We start from the raw sequence: 18,891 nt of genomic DNA, 5'->3' as shown, positions 1-18,891 counted from the left end.
AATGTTAAACACAAATCCATTTGTTTTTCTAAGTATTTCTAATATACATTCTTCAAAGCAAACACTTGATCCATGCATTCTGGAAAGATTTTACGAAGGATGCAAGGTATGTGTACGAGTAGGAAGAGAGGAAAGTGATTGGTTCCCAGCGAATGTTGGTTTGCGGTAGGGGTGCGTGATGTCTCCACGGTTGTTTTATTTGTTTATGAATGGAGTCGTTAAGGAGGTGAATGCAAGAGTTTTGAAGAGAGGGGCAATTATGCAGTCTGTTGTGGGTGAGAGGGTTTGGGAAGTGAGTCAGTTGTTGTTCGCTGATGATACAGCGCTGGTGGCTGATTCGGATGAGAAACTGCAGAAGTTGGTGACTGAGTTTGGTAAAGTGTGTGGAAGAAGAAAGCTGAAAGTAAATGTGAATAAGCACAAGATTATTAGGTTCCGTATGGTTGAGGGACAAACTAATTGAGAGGTAAGTTTGAATGAATAAGAACTGGAGGAAGTGAAGTGGCTTAGATATCTGGGAGTGGATTTAGCAGTGGATGGAACCATGGAAGCGGAAGTGAGTCACATTTAATTATATATATATATATATATATATATATATATATATATATATATATATATATATATATATATATATATATATATATATATATATATATATATATATGTGTGTGTATGGTTGCGAGGCGTTGGCTATGGATAGAGTTGTGCGCAGGAGGGTGGATGTGCTGGAAATGAGATGTTTGAGGGCAATGTGTGGTGTGAGGTGGTTTGATCGAGTAAGTGATGTAAGGGTAAGAGAGATGTGTGGAAATAAAAAGAGCGTGGTTGAGAGAGCAGAAGAGGGTGTTTTGAAATGGTTAGGGTCCTCCAAGAAAGTCTCCCAGCTCCAAGTGGACAGGGCTCATGGGCCAGATGGCATACATCCTCGAATTTTAAAGAAATGTACCTCTCTGAAAACCCAGACTTTTCTATCCTCTTGCAAGCACGCCTTGAAGCAGCATATCCTGAAGAAGGAAGACCACTCTAACCCCTCCGACCATCTCCCTGTTGCTATCCCTAAAGTCTTTGAAGCTCCCCTTAACTTGCACTTATTTAAACCATTAGAATGATATTCCCTTCCTTCAGATCACCATTTCGTGGGTGGTCGATCTCATGATCATCCTTGGTTCTCCTGTCGAAAGGATTTGGGTGAAACTTTTGTCGTGGCTCTCGACATCTCACTAGCATTTGACAGTATGTGGTATAAGTTCCTGCTTTCTTAACTCCTTTTCTTTTATCTTCTTTTTTTTCTTTTCTGTGTTCCCTGATGCATTGCTTCATCTCTGGCCTTTTTATTGCAAAAATCTTTGATAGAATAACATATTCTTTCTCTCCTGTCAACAATAGAGTTCCTGGTCTTATCGCTTACTCTCATGCATCCCTCAATAGATGATCTTTTTCATTTCTAATTTCAATTGTATTAAATCTTATGTTCATGATTCCAATTCCCATACTTAGACCACTTTTGCTTCCATGCGTCTTGTGTTCTTTCTCGTACTGAACTAGCTTCCTTTCTCATTTCTGATCTATGCAGACTCTCAGAATTCTGCACAGCAACGTAGTTAAGTCTAATAGGTACTAAAACGCAATTTCTTCGAATGTATTTAATTAAGAATTATTCATCTCCCTTGTGTTCCACGTGAAATCACCACAGTTCAACCATACTGATAAACAAAGTCCACATCCCAGTAACCGCTCCTCTTGTGAGCACCTGTTTCATATCAACATTGTGTTTCATTCGCCTTAGTATAGAGCACTGCTCACACGCGCGGTGCGGCTCTTCCTCCACCTCTCTGTTAAACAGAGTGCAATTAAATGCCTTGATTGAAGCGTGTTTTGCCCGTGCCATGTCGGCTGATCAATATTTTTCTCACTTTGATATATAATACCATATTTTCATGTTTCTTTTCCTTTTCTATTTCTATATCTTTTCTAAAATGAGCTTTGAATATTATTTTGAACTCACTAGCGTATGAATCTGGAGTGTTGGGAGAGAGTTGGAGAAGGGTCATTAATACCTGTCCAGCCATTGTTGAGAAAGTTATAGATAACAGTTAACAGGAGAATCATCCAAACAAAACAGGTTTTAGCTTAGCCAATCACTTTTACTTACTGGTTTAATGGAGATGTTTATTTCTACGTGCTTAAAAATAACATTTTGGTCTATGCGGAAAGAAGAGACTGAAGGAAAACATTGTGGAAAAAATCACCAGAGAAGATATTATTGTTCTTATCTCTCCTGTGACTGGATAACCATAGTGTCCACATTCTCTGATAACGATATAACGAGTACACTATGATGTTAACTTTCTCGATGAGTCACGTCTCTCGAGTCGGAGGAGATGTCATTTCTGAAGACTCAAGAAGATTTCCGTCGTTCCCTCCAGGAAATTGGGTATCATATAACAGGAGGATCACGATGCAGGAAAAGTTCATGATCGTGTGAACCCTGTGGTGGCAGACCCGTCATCACGGTAGAGATCCTGAATATATAAGTTTAACTTTCCTCTCTGTCTCAGCTCAGTTCTCGAGGTAAATCTCCGAAGAAAAATTATCATCGATATATCACCGTCAAGAATACCTCAGAACCATTATCTGAAGCGGTCCTTCTGCTGCTCCAGTACCCGTGTTTCAGGAGTTCTTGCGACTCCACAGTTACACTAAGTAGTGACACGAAGGACAACTTTAAAGCAGGAAGTTCTTTGTTTGACCAGACTGTTTAGCAGACACATGATATAGTCTTGCCAAAAGTGACTTTTCACACGCACATAGATAGATAAATGAATATATATATATATATATATATATATATATATATATATATATATATATATATATATATATATATATATATATATATATATATATATATATATATATATATATATATATATATATATATATATATATATATATATATATATATATATATTATTTATTTATATTTATATCTATTTTGCTTTGTCGCTGTCTCCCGCGCCTGCGACGTAGCGCAAGGAAACATATATATATATATATATATATATATATATATATATATATATATATATATATATATATATATATATATATATATACATAATCACAAAAGAACACGTAATTTGTCCGATTATTAGCAACTTGTCTATGGAATATTTTGGACTGAAATTTTAACTTCAGTCAATGATCATAAAAAATCTGATTTAGAATTTAGATACGTGGATAATGTGTGGTGCTTGTGGCCAATCTTCCAGGATTGTGATGTTTTCTTTAATGAATTAAATAACATCCATCCCACCAGCAAATTCACGATGAAGTGGAAAAAGAAGGCAAACTGCTCATTTCTTGATGTGTTGATAAATAGAGAATCTAAACATTTGTCCTTCAAAATCTATGTTTTAACATTTTTGTTTTTAAGAGCACTACGGATATGTGATCCAATAGGTCTGGTAGACGAATGTAGTCATATAAGACGTATCTTTAGGCAATGATATTACCCCAGTTGGTTTGCGAACAAAGCTTACTGGAAAGCTAGGACGATATTTTATGCTTCTTGTAACAAAGATGAGACAAATAATGATAAGTCTAAATGTTTAGTGTTTTGCCCTATTCCCCCAACTTAGCTAATCTATGTTCTGAAAAACAGTGCTTGTAATGTTGCTTTCTAGTACAATAACATCATCAGTAAGACCTTAATGAACTGTATGCCAAATCATGCAACAATTGGGAGTGCTTGCGCCGTAAAATGTAAGACATGTAAAAATATCTATATAGTTCAGACACGTAAAACTGTAACTGGGAGACGTTGTTGGCAACGTCATTCAGTATGCAGGGATGACCACAGAAATGAGATCGCTAAACATTCTCAAGAAATGATGACCCATTGATCTTGAAAAATCCCGTTATTCTATACTCCTTTGCTGATTGTGCCACACGCGACGTCATTGACACACCCAGCTAGCCAGGTCAGCCCCCGCCACGTGACCCTCCTTAATTCCTCTCCCTTACATCAGTTACGGCCAGATAGAGCAGACAGTGCTTGGTCTATACATACTGGCATTGGACGGTAGGAACGAGGTGTGATGTTGGGATTTAAATAATTTTAAGTACTGGCACCTGATGAGTCGGATTGTCTCCACGAAACACGTCGCGCCACATGTACAGAAAAATCACATGTTGAATGAAATTGCAAGATCTGCTGAAGTGCGATTTCACCTTCAGATATATATATATATATATATATATATATATATATATATATATATATATATATATATATATATATATATATATATATATATATATATATATATATATATATATATATATATATATCCCTGGGGATAAGGGAGAAAGAATACTTCCCACGTATTCCCTGCGTGTCGTAGAAGGCGACTAAAAGGGGAGGGAGCGGGGGGGGGCTGGAAATCCTCCCCTCTCCTCTTTAATTTTCCGAAAGAAGGAACAGAGAAGGGGGCCAAATGAGGATTTCCTTCAAAGGCTGTTGAGTATTCCTGGTAAATTATATGGGAGGGTATTGATTGAGAGGGTGAAGGCATGTACAGAGCATCAGACTGGGGAAGAGCAGTGTGGTTTCAGAAGTGGTAGAGGATGTGTGGATCAGGTGTTTGCTATGAAGAATGTATGTGAGAAATACTTAGAAAAGCAAATGGATTTGTATGTAGCATTTATGGATCTGGAGAAGGCATATGATAGAGTTGATAGAGATGCTCTGTGGAAGGTATTAAGAATATATGGTGTGGGAGGCAAGTTGTTAGAATCAGTGAAAAGTTTTTATCGAGGATGTAAGGCATGTGTACGTGTAGGAAGAGAGGAAAGTGATTGGTTCTCAGTGAATGTAGGTTTGCGGCAGGGGTGTGTGATGTCTCCATGGTTGTTTAAATTGTTTATGGATAGAGTTGTTAGGGAGGTAAATGCAAGAGTTTTGGAAAGAGGGGCAAGTATGAAGTCTGTTGGGGATGAGAGAGCTTGGGAAGTGAGTCAGTTGTTGTTCGCTGATGATACAGCGCTGGTGGCTGATTCATGTGAGAAACTGCAGAAGCTGGTGACTGAGTTTGGTAAAGTGTGTGAAAGAAGAAAGTTAAGAGTAAATGTTAATAAGAGCAAGGTTATTAGGTACAGTAGGGTTGAGGGTCAAGTCAATTGGGAGGTAAGTTTGAATGGAGAAAAACTGGAGGAAGTAAAGTGTTTTAGATATCTGGGAGTGGATCTGGCAGCGGATGGAACCATGGAAGCGGAAATGGATCATAGGGTGGGGGAGGGGGCGAAAATCCTGAGAGCCTTGAAGAATGTGTGGAAGTCGAGAACATTATCTCGGAAAGCAAAAATGGGTATGTTTGAAGGAATAATGGTTCCAACAATGTTGTATGGTTGCGAGGCGTGGGCTATGGATAGAGTTGTGCGCAGGAGGATGGATGTGCTGGAAATGAGATGTTTGAGGACAATGTGTAGTGTGAGGTGGTTTGATCGAGTAAGTAACGTAAGGGTAAGAGAGATGTGTGGAAATAAAAAGAGCGTGGTTGAGAGAGCAGAAGAGGGTGTTTTGAAATGGTTTGGGCACATGGAGAGAATGAGTGAGGAAAGATTGACCAAGAGGATATATGTGTCGGAGGTGGAGGGAACGAGGAGAAGTGGGAGACCAAATTGGAGGTGGAAAGATGGAGTGAAAAAGATTTTGTGTGATCGGGGCCTGAACATGCAGGAGGGTGAAATTAGGGCAAGGAATAGAGTGAATTGGATTGATGTGGTATACTGGGGTTGACGTGCTGTCAGTGGATTGAATCAGGGCATGTGAAGCGTCTGGGGTAAACCATGGAAAGCTGTGTAGGTATGTGTATTTGCGTGTGTGGACGTATGTATATACATGTGTATGGGGGTGGGTTGAGCCATTTCTTTCGTCTGTTTCCCTGCGCTACCTCGCAAACGCGGGAGACAGCGACAAAGAAAAAAAAAAAAAAAAATATATATATATATATATATATATATATATATATATATATATATATATATATATATTTTTTTTTTTTTTTTTTTTTTTTTTTTTTTATACTTTGTCGCTGTCTCCCGCGTTTGCGAGGTAGCGCAAGGAAACAGACGAAAGAAATGGCCCAAACCCCCCCCCCCCCATACACATGTACATACACACGTCCACACACGCAAATATACATACCTACACAGCTTTCCATGGTTTACCCCAGACGCTTCACATGCCTTGCTTCAATCCACTGACAGCACGTCAACCCCTGTATACCACATGACTCCAATTCACTCTATTTCTTGCCCTCCTTTCACCCTCCTGCATGTTCAGGCCCCGATCACACAAAATCTTTTTCACTCCATCTTTCCACCTCCAATTTGGTCTCCCTCTTCTCCTCGTTCCCTCCACCTCCGACACATATATCCTCTTGGTCAATCTCTCCTCACTCATTCTCTCCATGTGCCCAAACCATTTCAAAACACCCTCTTCTGCTCTCTCAACCACGCTCTTTTTATTTCCACACATCTCTCTTACCCTTACGTTACTTACTCGATCAAACCACCTCACACCACACATTGTCCTCAAACATCTCATTTCCAGCACATCCATCCTCCTGCGCACATCTCTATCCATAGCCCACGCCTCGCAACCATACAACATTGTTGGAACCACTATTCCCTCAAACATACCCATTTTTGCTTTCCGAGATAATGTTCTCGACTTCCACACATTTTTCAAGGCTCCCAAAATTTTCGCCCCCTCCCCCACCCTATGATCCACTTCCGCTTCCATGGTTCCATCCGCTGACAGATCCACTCCCAGATATCTAAAACACTTCACTTCCTCCAGTTTTTCTCCATTCAAACTCACCTCCCAATTGACTTGACCCTCACCCCTACTGTACCTAATAACCTTGCTCTTATTCACATTTACTCTCAACTTTCTTCTTCCACACATTTTACCAAACTCAGTCACCAGCTTCTGCAGTTTCTCACATGAATCAGCCACCAGCGCTGTATCATCAGCGAACAACAGCTGACTCACTTCCCAAGCTCTCTCATCCCCAACAGACTTCATACTTGCCCCTCTTTCCAGGACTCTTGCATTTACCTCCCTTACAACCCCATCCATAAACAAATTAAACAACCATGGAGACATCACACACCCCTGCCGCAAACCTACATTCACTGAGAACCAATCACTTTCCTCTCTTCCTACACGTACACATGCCTTACATCCTCGATAAAAACTTTTCACTGCTTCTAACAACTTGCCTCCCACACCATATATTCTTAATACCTTCCACAGAGCATCTCTATCAACTCTATCATATGCCTTCTCCAGATCCATAAATGCTACATACAAATCCATTTGCTTTTCTAAGTATTTCTCACATACATTCTTCAAAGCAAACACCTGATCCACACATCCTCTACCACTTCTGAAACCGCACTGCTCTTCCCCAATCTGATGCTCTGTACATGCCTTCACCCTCTCAATCAATACCCTCCCATATAATTTACCAGGAATACTCAACAAACTTATACCTCTGTAATTTGAGCACTCACTCTTATCCCCCTTGCCTTTGTACAATGGCACTATGCACGCATTCCGCCAATCCTCAGGCACCTCACCATGAGTCATACATACATTAAATAACCTTACCAACCAGTCAACAATACAGTCACCCCCTTTCTTAATAATATATATATATATATATATATATATATATATATATATATATATATATATATATATATATATATATATATATATATATATATATATATATATATATATATATATATATATATATATATATATATATATAAAGTGTAGGACGCATGACCAAGTCAGGTAGGGGTCAGGTGAGAAGGTCAAGTAAGAAATGTAATGTCCAGAGAAAAGTTCGAATCATCAAAGGGTTGGGTGACCAAAGCCATGTGTCAGGTGGCCACAGGCAAGGATCGGGTCACGATATAGCTCACAAACTTGCTTATGATAAGTGTATTTTTTATTATGAAAGGAAATACTTTTCACACACCTAAACTGTTGAGCTTCCTGTGGAAACTGCGTTTGATAATGATCGATTCTGTGATATTTCTATCAACAGTTTAATGACAAGATACGATTTTCTGAGCGTTGTACATGTCATTAGGTAGCCGAAGACTCACATGTGCAAGACCAGAACAATGGATTTTTGCCCAGCATGAACACTACACCGTTGGTACTTCATTCTCAGATTCAGTTCTTTTCCACTTTGTTCTAAGTAAAGTTATTGCAGTCTTTGCATTGTACTATATAAAAACCAATAGAATTTTCGGGATAGTTTATATATATTGCAGCAGGTTACAGTGGTGCGCGTGATGTAGTATTTGCTGATAACCACGAGGAAAATGAAACACGATAAGTTCCCAAGTGCACTTTTGTGTAATGATCACATCGCCAGGGGAGATACAAGATTCTTTAATCCCAGCTGACGATGTAAACTGACACGAAAGTGCACTTGGGAACTTATCGTGTTTCATTTTCCCCGTGGACTCATAGGAATGTATATATATATATATATATATATATATATATATATATATATATATATATATATATATATATATATATATTTATTTATTTATCTATTTATTTATTTTGCTTTGTCGCTGTCTCCTGCGTTTGCGAGGTAGCGCAAGGCAACAGACGAAAGAAATGGCCCAACCCACCCCCATACACATGTATATACATATATATATATATATACATATATATATATATATATATATATATATATATATATATATATATATATATATATATATGTGTGTGTGTGTGTGTGTGTGTGTGTGTGTGTGTGTGTGTGTGTGTGTGTGTGTGTGTATTTCTGATGCGACTTCTTCGACAGGTGGTGACACCAAGAGAGAGAAGTTCCCTTTAGCAAGACTGCGTGATAGTCACTTCACATAACGGGTACAGTTTCCGGCAGGAGTTTCTCACTCGACAGGAGTCCGTCATTTCTCTGCTCCTGCGTGGGGGGTAGCCTGAATGAAAGTAATCAGATCCCCTTAAAAGGGTCGTAGGATTGTATAATATTACAAGTGAATGTTTTCACAGTGCGATTTCTTTCCAGTGTATGAAGAGTAGACAGGGAAATATGACACACTGTAAATACTCTTGGAGGATTTACCACTAGCGTAAGTTCTGAAGACGTCTCGCAGAATTATATTTAAGTCCCCAGACAAGGAGTGTACGCGCTTTGATTGTCTTTTAGTGGATAAAAAGAAACGCATCAATTGATGCGCGTAACCAGGTAAACTTATATACATACCATAAATCACTTTACATCTCTATTTTTTCAATTATTATAAGGTACAGAATGTCACCAACATCTCACCTAATCATCAGTGCGCTACATAATGCGGAATATTTACCTTTTGAATTTTACTAAACAATCGTGTTAATAGATAGTTAGTTAGAGGACGAAATAGATATTCATACACTACCCAAAATGTTCGTAAATCCTTCACATGATCACCATAATACTATGTATATTGCCTTGACTTTTGACGTGTTTTAATACTTATTGCGCTGTTTGATAACACTATTGCCAGATGACGTCTGCCTGTGTCCGTGTGGTGGCGGTGGTGGTGTTGGCTGTGGTGGCAGCGGTGGTGGCTGAGCCCAGATACCTTCGTCCAGACCCCTGCAACCCCAAACCCCAGTACGTCACCCAGTACCAGACGCAGGTTCAGCAGGTCAGTGAGGGATTAGAATCCTAAGAGAGGTCAGTAGTGGAGAGGATTCAAGGGATCAGAACTTCGAGACAAGTCAGTAGAGCAGTCATGGTATATTGAGACTATCATCAACTGAGGAAGTCAGCATGTTTTACTGCTGGTTCATTCCGCCAGCTCTCGGGTGCTCAAGGGACGGGAATCTGGGTAGATCCATCTCATCGGTGTTGGGGCTCGAGGGAAGTGTCTTTAAGGGAGACAAAGAAGGTGGGCTGTTGGAGCAGGTCTTTTGAGTCAGTGCTGGATGTTCTATTTTCTGATCGTACTGATAGTTATCTTACAGCTTTCTAATATCAAAATTTCTTAATGAATTGGTTAGATGTTATAACACACACTGGCTAATTGCATACTTTTTGCCTCCTTAATGCAGGTCCCTGTGTACTCGACTGTGTGCAAGACCCAGGTTATCCCCACCACTTTATACCAAACACATTACCAAACCCAGTACCAGACTGTGTACAAGACCGAATATGTTCCCCAGTATGTCACCCAGACCGTCTATAAGACTCAGGTTCAGTATGTGACTCAGGTCCAGACTCAGTACCTGACCAAGTACCAGACTCAGTAAGTCACCACTACCCAACTTGTCCCAACTTACGTCACCGATATTAAATACCAAACCCAGTACCTGACCCAGACCCAGTACCAGACTGTGTACAAAACAGAGTACAAGCCCCAGTACGTAACCACAACTCAGGTACAGTACCATACCCAGTACAAGACCCAAGTGGTGCCCCAGTACCACACCGCCACCCACACCCAGCAGAGCTACAAGACCGTCTGCCCCAAGCCTGCCTACGGCTATGGTTACTGAAAACCCGGCCACGCAGCACTTCCAGAGATCTCATGTATTATCTCGTGTTGTCATGACACACACATCTGAAGTCATCTGTGTAATAAAAACTTAATAATTCTTGATTAAAATTTAGTATGCCTTTTTATGTTTCATTCTTTTCTAATGCAAAGATGAAAAAACGGAATAAAAATATAAATTTACTGAATGATCAGTTTTACCTACAGCTGTCTTGTGCAACATTAACTTATGAATAACAGTTCGTAACTTAGTTATATCCTTACAATAAAGTATACGTTTCATACATTTCCCAGTAGCTAGATTTGGCATTATCAACACCAATGGTGTGTACAAAGATAAACAAATATTGATATATACGGAATACACCCACGAAACATTTAGGAAACAGATCGTGAAGACTGAGATATGGTCTCGTGATAAAGATGGGTCTGGATGTGGATTGTATTCGGCTGCTGATCCAGGGACTGAGGCCAGGCTGGAAAACCTGATATGTAAAGGAAGTCAACACAAGTCTTTAAGATTTCTTTCTTTTCCAAATGTGTGTGTGTGTGTGTGTGTGTGTGTGTGTGTGTGTGTGTGTGTGTGTGTGTGTGTGTGTGTGTGTGTGTGTGTGTGTGTGTGTGTGTGTGTACGCTAAATACTGCAGATTTTATTGTTAGCTCCTAAGACGACTGGCAATCTATCTTAGGAAGACCATAGACAGAGATACGATTTACATATCTAAGAAACGATGTGATGAGTTAACAGAGTCACATCATATCGTCTGTTATTACTTAAGGCCGCTTGTGCGAGCCCGGATCTGCTCGATAAGGCTGTCATGCTGAACTGCAACTCGTTCACTGTGGATCTGAGACAGCAGACGGTCAGGATGGTGGCGCAGTACCTTCTTCCCCACTTGCTGGGTGAAATCCATTGGATGACTCGAGGGAGTCGGATTGGCTAATGTAATAGGCGTCTATCAAAATCTGGTTTAGAGGAGACAGTGGATGATTTTACGATTTCTTTTCTGTCCCGTTTCTAGAAGGCCTTGTGTGCAAGACTAAACGACCAGGCAGGGATGCATGGGTTAGTTCAGGAGGAAAAAAGTTGTTTAGATGTTCTAGACAGATATTCAGTAGCAATGGGTTTGCGTGCTTAGAATCTTGGCAGTTTATGTATCCAGTAGTTGTAAGAAATGACGATCGTAGTGACACGTTCCTCCCAGCTTAGTTTTTCTTTCAAAGTGACGCTGAGAACTTCGGTGGACTAAATAACCTAGAGGGGCTGCAGGTAATGGAACAGGGTTGAAAGAGGAGGAAATGTGCATAACTACGGTCGCAGTTCGGTTGTTGGTGACGTCGTCGGCAGTTGACCAGTTTTGGAGGCTCTTCAGGGTGTTCTTTGGGAGATGCAAACGGGAAAGCAGTTATCAACATTGGCACCATAAGTAAACTCATCCATGTACTTTCATCGACAGATTCCATCCAACAGAGAATGATTTATAGAGATAAGGAAATACCTGGGTCCCACCGCTGCGTTCTAGGGGACCCTACAGATGAAGGACTGGAAGGAGATGGTCCATCTGGAAGTGGTCTGTGTGACGACTCTCAATAAAGAGATCTGCAAACTATGGCATGAAACTTCCCCGCTAGCCAACGTTGATGGCTTTAGTGTTGATGATTATGGGTGACTAGGTCTAAAGTTTTCATGAAGTCAGCGGAGGTAAGAGCCATACAGGTCTTGCATCTCTCTAGATTACAATAATGAAAGTCAAAGAAGCTGATGATGCCGTAGGCTGTAGGCGTTCTTCATAGTGTCAAACTTCTGAGGGACTATGCAATATTTAGTGGCTGTGTAACCTTAATCTAACACAAAGCTTTTGCAGGGTAAATTGGAACTCAGGGGTGATGAAGAGATCGCAGCTAACTGGGAGAATGTCAAGAAAGTACGTTTTCTTCAACAGGATTGTTAACAAGTGGAAGGATTTATGCCAGTCACTATAGATGATATCACCAACATACATAGTGTCAACAAAACACTGAAATACTTTGCTTGAAGATCACGACTGACATTATTTGCTTCTCAGTTATGTATAAGGTTTACAAGTATCATTCGTTGCGTCATTTGGTTTCCTTCCTACGCCTACCACGCTATACTATAAGTTTCTGATCTCTTCTACTATTCTAAAGAACCTCAAAATGGCCTAGGAAGCTATTGCATTTTTGGTGGCGGAGATTTTGGAAGACATGAAGACTTCCAGTCATGGGAGCATTTCTACTGATAGGAGAACTATTGATGATGGAGAAGACAGGTTTGCCGTGTTCAGGGTAGGATAACTCGTAGAGTTTCACTGGTGAGCACCTGTGTGATGTGGTAAGGTGTACGGACTCTGTGGCTGTTGCTGTTGGTATGTAGGATAGCGAGCAGGTAGTGTAAAGGTGGACAAATCTCTGGCAATCGTGACTTCACTCGTAGTTAGTTAATGCAGGTAAAAGTATATATATATATATATATATATATATATATATATATATATATATATATATATATATATATATATATATATCTTATTTTTTTATCTATTTTGTCGCTGCCTCCCGCGTTAGCTAGGTAGCGCAAGGAAACAGACGAAAGAATGGCCCAACCCACCCACATACATATGTATATACATACACGTCCACACACGCAAATATACATACCTATACATCTCAACATAAACATATATATACATACACACACAGACATATACATATATACACATGCACATAATTCATACTGTCTGCCCTTCTTCAATTCCCATCGCCACCCCGACACACATTAGATAACAACCCCCTCACCCTCATGTGCGCGAGGTAGCGCTCGGAAAGACAACAAAGGCCCCATTCGTTCACACTCTGTCTCTAGCTGTCATGTAATAATGCACCGAAACCACAGCTCCCTTTCCACATCCAGGCCCCACACAACTTACCATGGTTTAAACCAGACGCTTTACATGCCCTGGTTCAATCCATTGACAGCACGTCGACCCCGGTATACCACATCGTTCCAATCCACTCTATTCCTCGCACGCCTTTCACCCTCCTGCATGTTCAGGCCCCGATCACTCAAAATCTTTTTCACTCCATCTTTCCACCTCCAATTTGGTCTCCCACTTCTCCTCGTTCCCTCCACCTCACTCATTCTCTCCATGTGACCAAACCATTTCAAAACACCCTCTTCTGCTCTTTCAACCACACTCTTTTATTACCACACATGTCTCTTGCCCTTACATTACTTACTCGATCAAACCACCTCACACCACATATTGTCCTCAAACGTCTCATTTCCAGCACATCCACCCTCCTCCGCACAACTCTATCTATAGCCCACGCCTCGCAACCAAATAACAATGTTGGAACCACTATTCCTTCAAACATACTCATTTTTGCTTTCCAAGATAATGTTCTCGACTTCCAAACATTCATTAACCCTCCCAGAACGTTCGCCCCCTCCCCTACCCTATGATTCACTTCCGCTTCCATAGTTCCATCAGCTGCCAAATCCACTTCCAGATATCTAAAACACTTCACTTCCTCCAGTTTTTCTCGATTCAAACTTACTTCCCAATTGAATTGTCCCTCAACCCTACTGTACGGTAACCTTGCTCCTCTTCACATTTACTCTCAGCTTTCTTCTTTCACACACTTTACCAAACTCAGTCACCAGTTTCTGCAGTTTCTCACATAAATCAGCCACCAGCGCTGTATCATCAGCGAACAACAACTGACTCACTTTCCAAGCTCTCTCATCCACAACAGACTGTATACTTGCCCCTCTTTCCAAAACTCTTGCATTCACCTCCCTACCAACCTCATCCATAAACAAATTAAACAACCATGGATACATCACACACCCCTGCCGCAAGCCTACATTCACTGAGAACCAATCACTTTCCTCTCTTCCTACATGCACACATGCTTTACATCCTCGATAAAAACTTTTCACTGCTTCTAACAACTTGCTTCCCACACTACATATTCTTGATACCTTCCACAGAGCATCTCTATCAGCTCTGTCATATGCCCTCTCCAAATCCATAAATGCTATATACAAATCCATTTGCTTTTCTAAATATTTCTCACATACATTCTTCAAAGCAAACACCTGATCCACGCATCCTCTACCCCTTATGAAACCACACTGCTCTTCCCCAATCTGATGCTCTGTACTTGCCTTCACCCTCTCAATCAATACCCTCCTATATAATCTCCCAGGAATACTCAACAAACTTATACCTCTGTAATTTGAGCATTCACTTTTATGCCCTATGCCTTTGTACAATGGCACTATGCAAGTATTCCGCCAATCCTCAGGCACCTCACCATGAGTCATACATACATTAAATAGCCTTACCAACCAGTCAACAATACAGTCACCCTCTTTTTTAATAAATTCCACTGCAATACCATCCAAACCCGCTGCCTTGCCGGCTTTCATCTTTCGCAAAGCTTTTACCACTTCTTCTCTGTTTACCAAATTATTCTCCCTAACCCTCTCACTTTGTACACCACCTCGACCAAAACACCCTATATCTGCCACTCTATCATCAAACACATTCAACAAACCTTCAAAATACTCACTCCATCTCCTTCTCACATCACCACTACTTGTTATCACCTCCCATTGAAGTTCCCATTGATTCCCTTGTCTTACGCACTTTATTTACCTCCTTCAAAAACATCTTTTTATTCTCCCTAAAATTTAATGATACTCTCTCACCCCAACTCTCATTTGCCCTCTTTTTCACCTCTTGCACCTTTCTCTTGACCTCCTGCCTCTTTCTTCTTTACATCTCCCACTCATTTGCATTATTTCCCTGCAAAAATCGTTCTAATGCCACTCTCTTCTCTTTCACGAACAATCTTTCTTCATCCCACCACTCACTACTCTTTCTAATCTGCCCACCTCCCACGCTTCTCATGCCACAAGCATCTTTGCGCAAGCCATCGCTAGTTCCCTAAATACAACCCATTCCTCCCCTGGGGATAAGGGAGAAAAAAGACCCCACGTATTCTCTGCGTGTCGTAGAAGGCGACTAAAAGGGGAGGGAGCGGGGGGGCTGGAAATCCTTCCCTCCCGTTTCTGATTTTTCAAAAAAAGGAACAGAGAAGGTTGGCTAAGTGAGGATATTCCCTTTAAGGCTCAGCTCTCTGTTCTTGACGCTTCCTCGCTGACGCAGGAAATGGCGAACATGTATGAAAAAAAAAGAAATATATATATATATATATATATATATATATATATATATATATATATATATATATATATATATATATATATATATATATATATATATATAAATATATATATATATATATATATATATTTTTTTTTTTTTTTTTTTTTTTATAATTTGTCGGTGTCTCCCGCGTTTGCGAGGTAGCGCAAGGAAACAGACGAAAGAAATGGCCCCCCCCCCATACACATGTACATACGTCCACACACGCAAACACACATACCTACACAGCTTTCCATGGTTTACCCCAGACGCTTCACATGCCTTGATTCAATCCACTGACAGCACGTCAACCCCTGTATACCACATCGCTCCAATTCACTCTATTCCTTGCCCTCCTTTCACCCTCCTGCATGTTCAGGCCCCGATCACACAAAATCTTTTTCACTCCATCTTTCCACCTCCAATTTGGTCTCCCTCTTCTCCTCGTTCCCTCCACCTCCGACACATATATCCTCTTGGTCAATCTTTCCTCACTCATTCTCTCCATGTGCCCAAACCATTTCAAAACACCCTCTTCTGCTCTCTCAACCACGCTCTTTTTATTTCCACACATCTCTCTTACCCTTACGTTACTTACTCGATCAAACCACCTCACACCACACATTGTCCTCAAACATCTCATTTCCAGCACATCCATCCTCCTGCGCACATCTCTATCCATAGCCCACGCCTCGCAACCATACAACATTGTTGGAAGCACTATTCCTTCAAACATACCCATTTTTGCTTTCCGAGATAATGTTCTCGACTTCCACACATTTTTCAAGGCTCCCAAAATTTTCGCCCCCTCCCCCACCCTATGATCCACTTCCGCTTCCATGGTTCCATCCGCTGCCAGATCCACTCCCAGATATCTAAAACACTTCACTTCCTCCAGTTTTTCTCCATTCAAACTCACCTCCCAATTGACTTGACCCTCACCCCTACTGTACCTAATAACTTTGCTCTTATTCACATTTACTCTTAACTTTCTTCTTCCAAACACTTTACCAAACACAGTCACCAGCTTCTGCAGTTTCTCACATGAATCAGCCACCAGCGCTGTATCATCAGCGAACAACAACTGACTCACTTCCCAAGCTCTCTCATCCCCAACAGACTTCATACATGCCCCTCTTTCCAGGACTCTTGCATTTACCTCCCTAACAACCCCATCCATAAACAAATTAAACAACCATGGAGACATCACACACCCCTGCCGCAAACCTACATTCACTGAGAACCAATCACTTTCCTCTCTTCCTACACGTACACATGCCTTACATCCTCGATAAAAACTTTTCACTGCTTCTAACAACTTGCCTCCCACACCATATATTCTTAATACCTTCCACAGAGCATCTCTATCAACTCTATCATATGCCTTCTCCAGATCCATAAATGCTACATACAAATCCATTTGCTTTTCTAAGTATTTCTCACATACATTCTTCAAAGCAAACACCTGATCCACACATCCTCTACCACTTCTGAAACCACACTGCTCTTCCCCAATCTGATGCTCTGTACATGCCTTCACCCTCTCAATCAATATAAATATATATATATATATATATATATATATATATATATATATATATATATATATATATATATATATATATATATATATATATATATATATATATATATTATATATATATATATATATATATATATATATATATATATATATATATATATATATATATATATATATTATATATATATATATATATATATATACATATATATATATATATATATATATATATATATATATATATATATATATATATATATATATATATATATATACATATATATATATATCGAGGATGTAAGGCATGTGTACGTGTAGGAAGAGAGGAAAGTGATTGGTTCTCAGTGAATGTAGGTTTGCGGCAGGGGTGTGTGATGTCTCCATGGTTGTTTAATTTGTTTATGGATGGGGTTGTTATGGAGGTGAATGCAAGAGTTTTGGAAAGAGGGGCAAGTATGAAGTCTGTTGGGGATGAGAGAGCTTGGGAAGTGAGTCAGCTGTTGTTCGCTGATGATACAGCGCTGGTGGCTGATTCATGTGAGAAACTGCAGAAGCTGGTGACTGAGTTTGGTAAAGTGTGTGAAAGAAGAAAGTTAAGAGTAAATGTGAATAAGAGCAAGGCTATTAGGTACAGTAGGGTTGAGGGTCAATTCAATTGGGAGGTGAGTTTGAATGGAGAAAAACTGGAGGAAGTGAAGTGTTTTAGATATCTGGGAGTGGATCTGGCAGCGGATGGAACCATGGAAGCGGAAGTGGATCATAGGGTGGGGGAGGGGGCGACAATTCTGGGAGCCTTGAAGAATGTGTGGAAGTCGAGAACATTATCTCGGAAAGCAAAAATGGGTATGTTTGAAGGAATAGTGGTTCCAACAATGTTGTATGGTTGCGAGGCGTGGACTATGGATAGAGTTGCGCGCAGGAGGATGGATGTGCTGGAAATGAGATGTTTGAGGACAATGTGTGGTGTGAGGTGGTTTGATCGAGTAAGTAACGTAAGGGTAAGAGAGATGTGTGGAAATAAAAAGAGCGTGGTTGAGAGAGCAGAAGAGGGTGTTTTGAAATGGTTTGGTCACATGGAGAGAATGAGTGAGGAAAGATTGACCAAGAGGATATATGTGTCGGAGGTGGAGGGAACGAGGAGAAGAGGGAGACCAAATTGGATGTGGAAAGATGGAGTGAAAAAGATTTTGTGTGATCGGGGCCTGAACATGCAGGAGGGTGAAAGGAGGGCAAAGAATAGAGTGAATTGGAGCGATGTGGTATACCGGGGTTGACGTGCTGTCAGTGGATTGAATCAAAGCATGTGTATGGGGGTGGGTTGGGCCATTTCTTTCGTCTGTTTCCTTGCGCTACCTCGCAAACGCGGGAGACAGCGTCAAAGCAAAAAAAAAAAAAAAAAAAAAAATATATATATATATATATATATATGTATATATATATATATATATATATATATATATATATATATATATATATATATATATATATATATATATA

General features: G+C 40.2%; 1 pseudogene; it reads left to right on the top strand.

Annotated features, from left to right (window-relative positions):
* Nucleotides 1-9,621: 9,621 nt before the first annotated feature.
* Nucleotides 9,622-10,615, top strand: LOC139752615 (uncharacterized; annotated as a pseudogene).
* Nucleotides 10,616-18,891: the final 8,276 nt, after the last annotated feature.

This window comes from Panulirus ornatus, chromosome 13 (genome assembly GCF_036320965.1).
Source record: "Panulirus ornatus isolate Po-2019 chromosome 13, ASM3632096v1, whole genome shotgun sequence".
NCBI classification, from domain to species: domain Eukaryota; kingdom Metazoa; phylum Arthropoda; class Malacostraca; order Decapoda; family Palinuridae; genus Panulirus; species Panulirus ornatus.
This window is presented reverse-complemented; position numbering and strand designations above follow the sequence as displayed.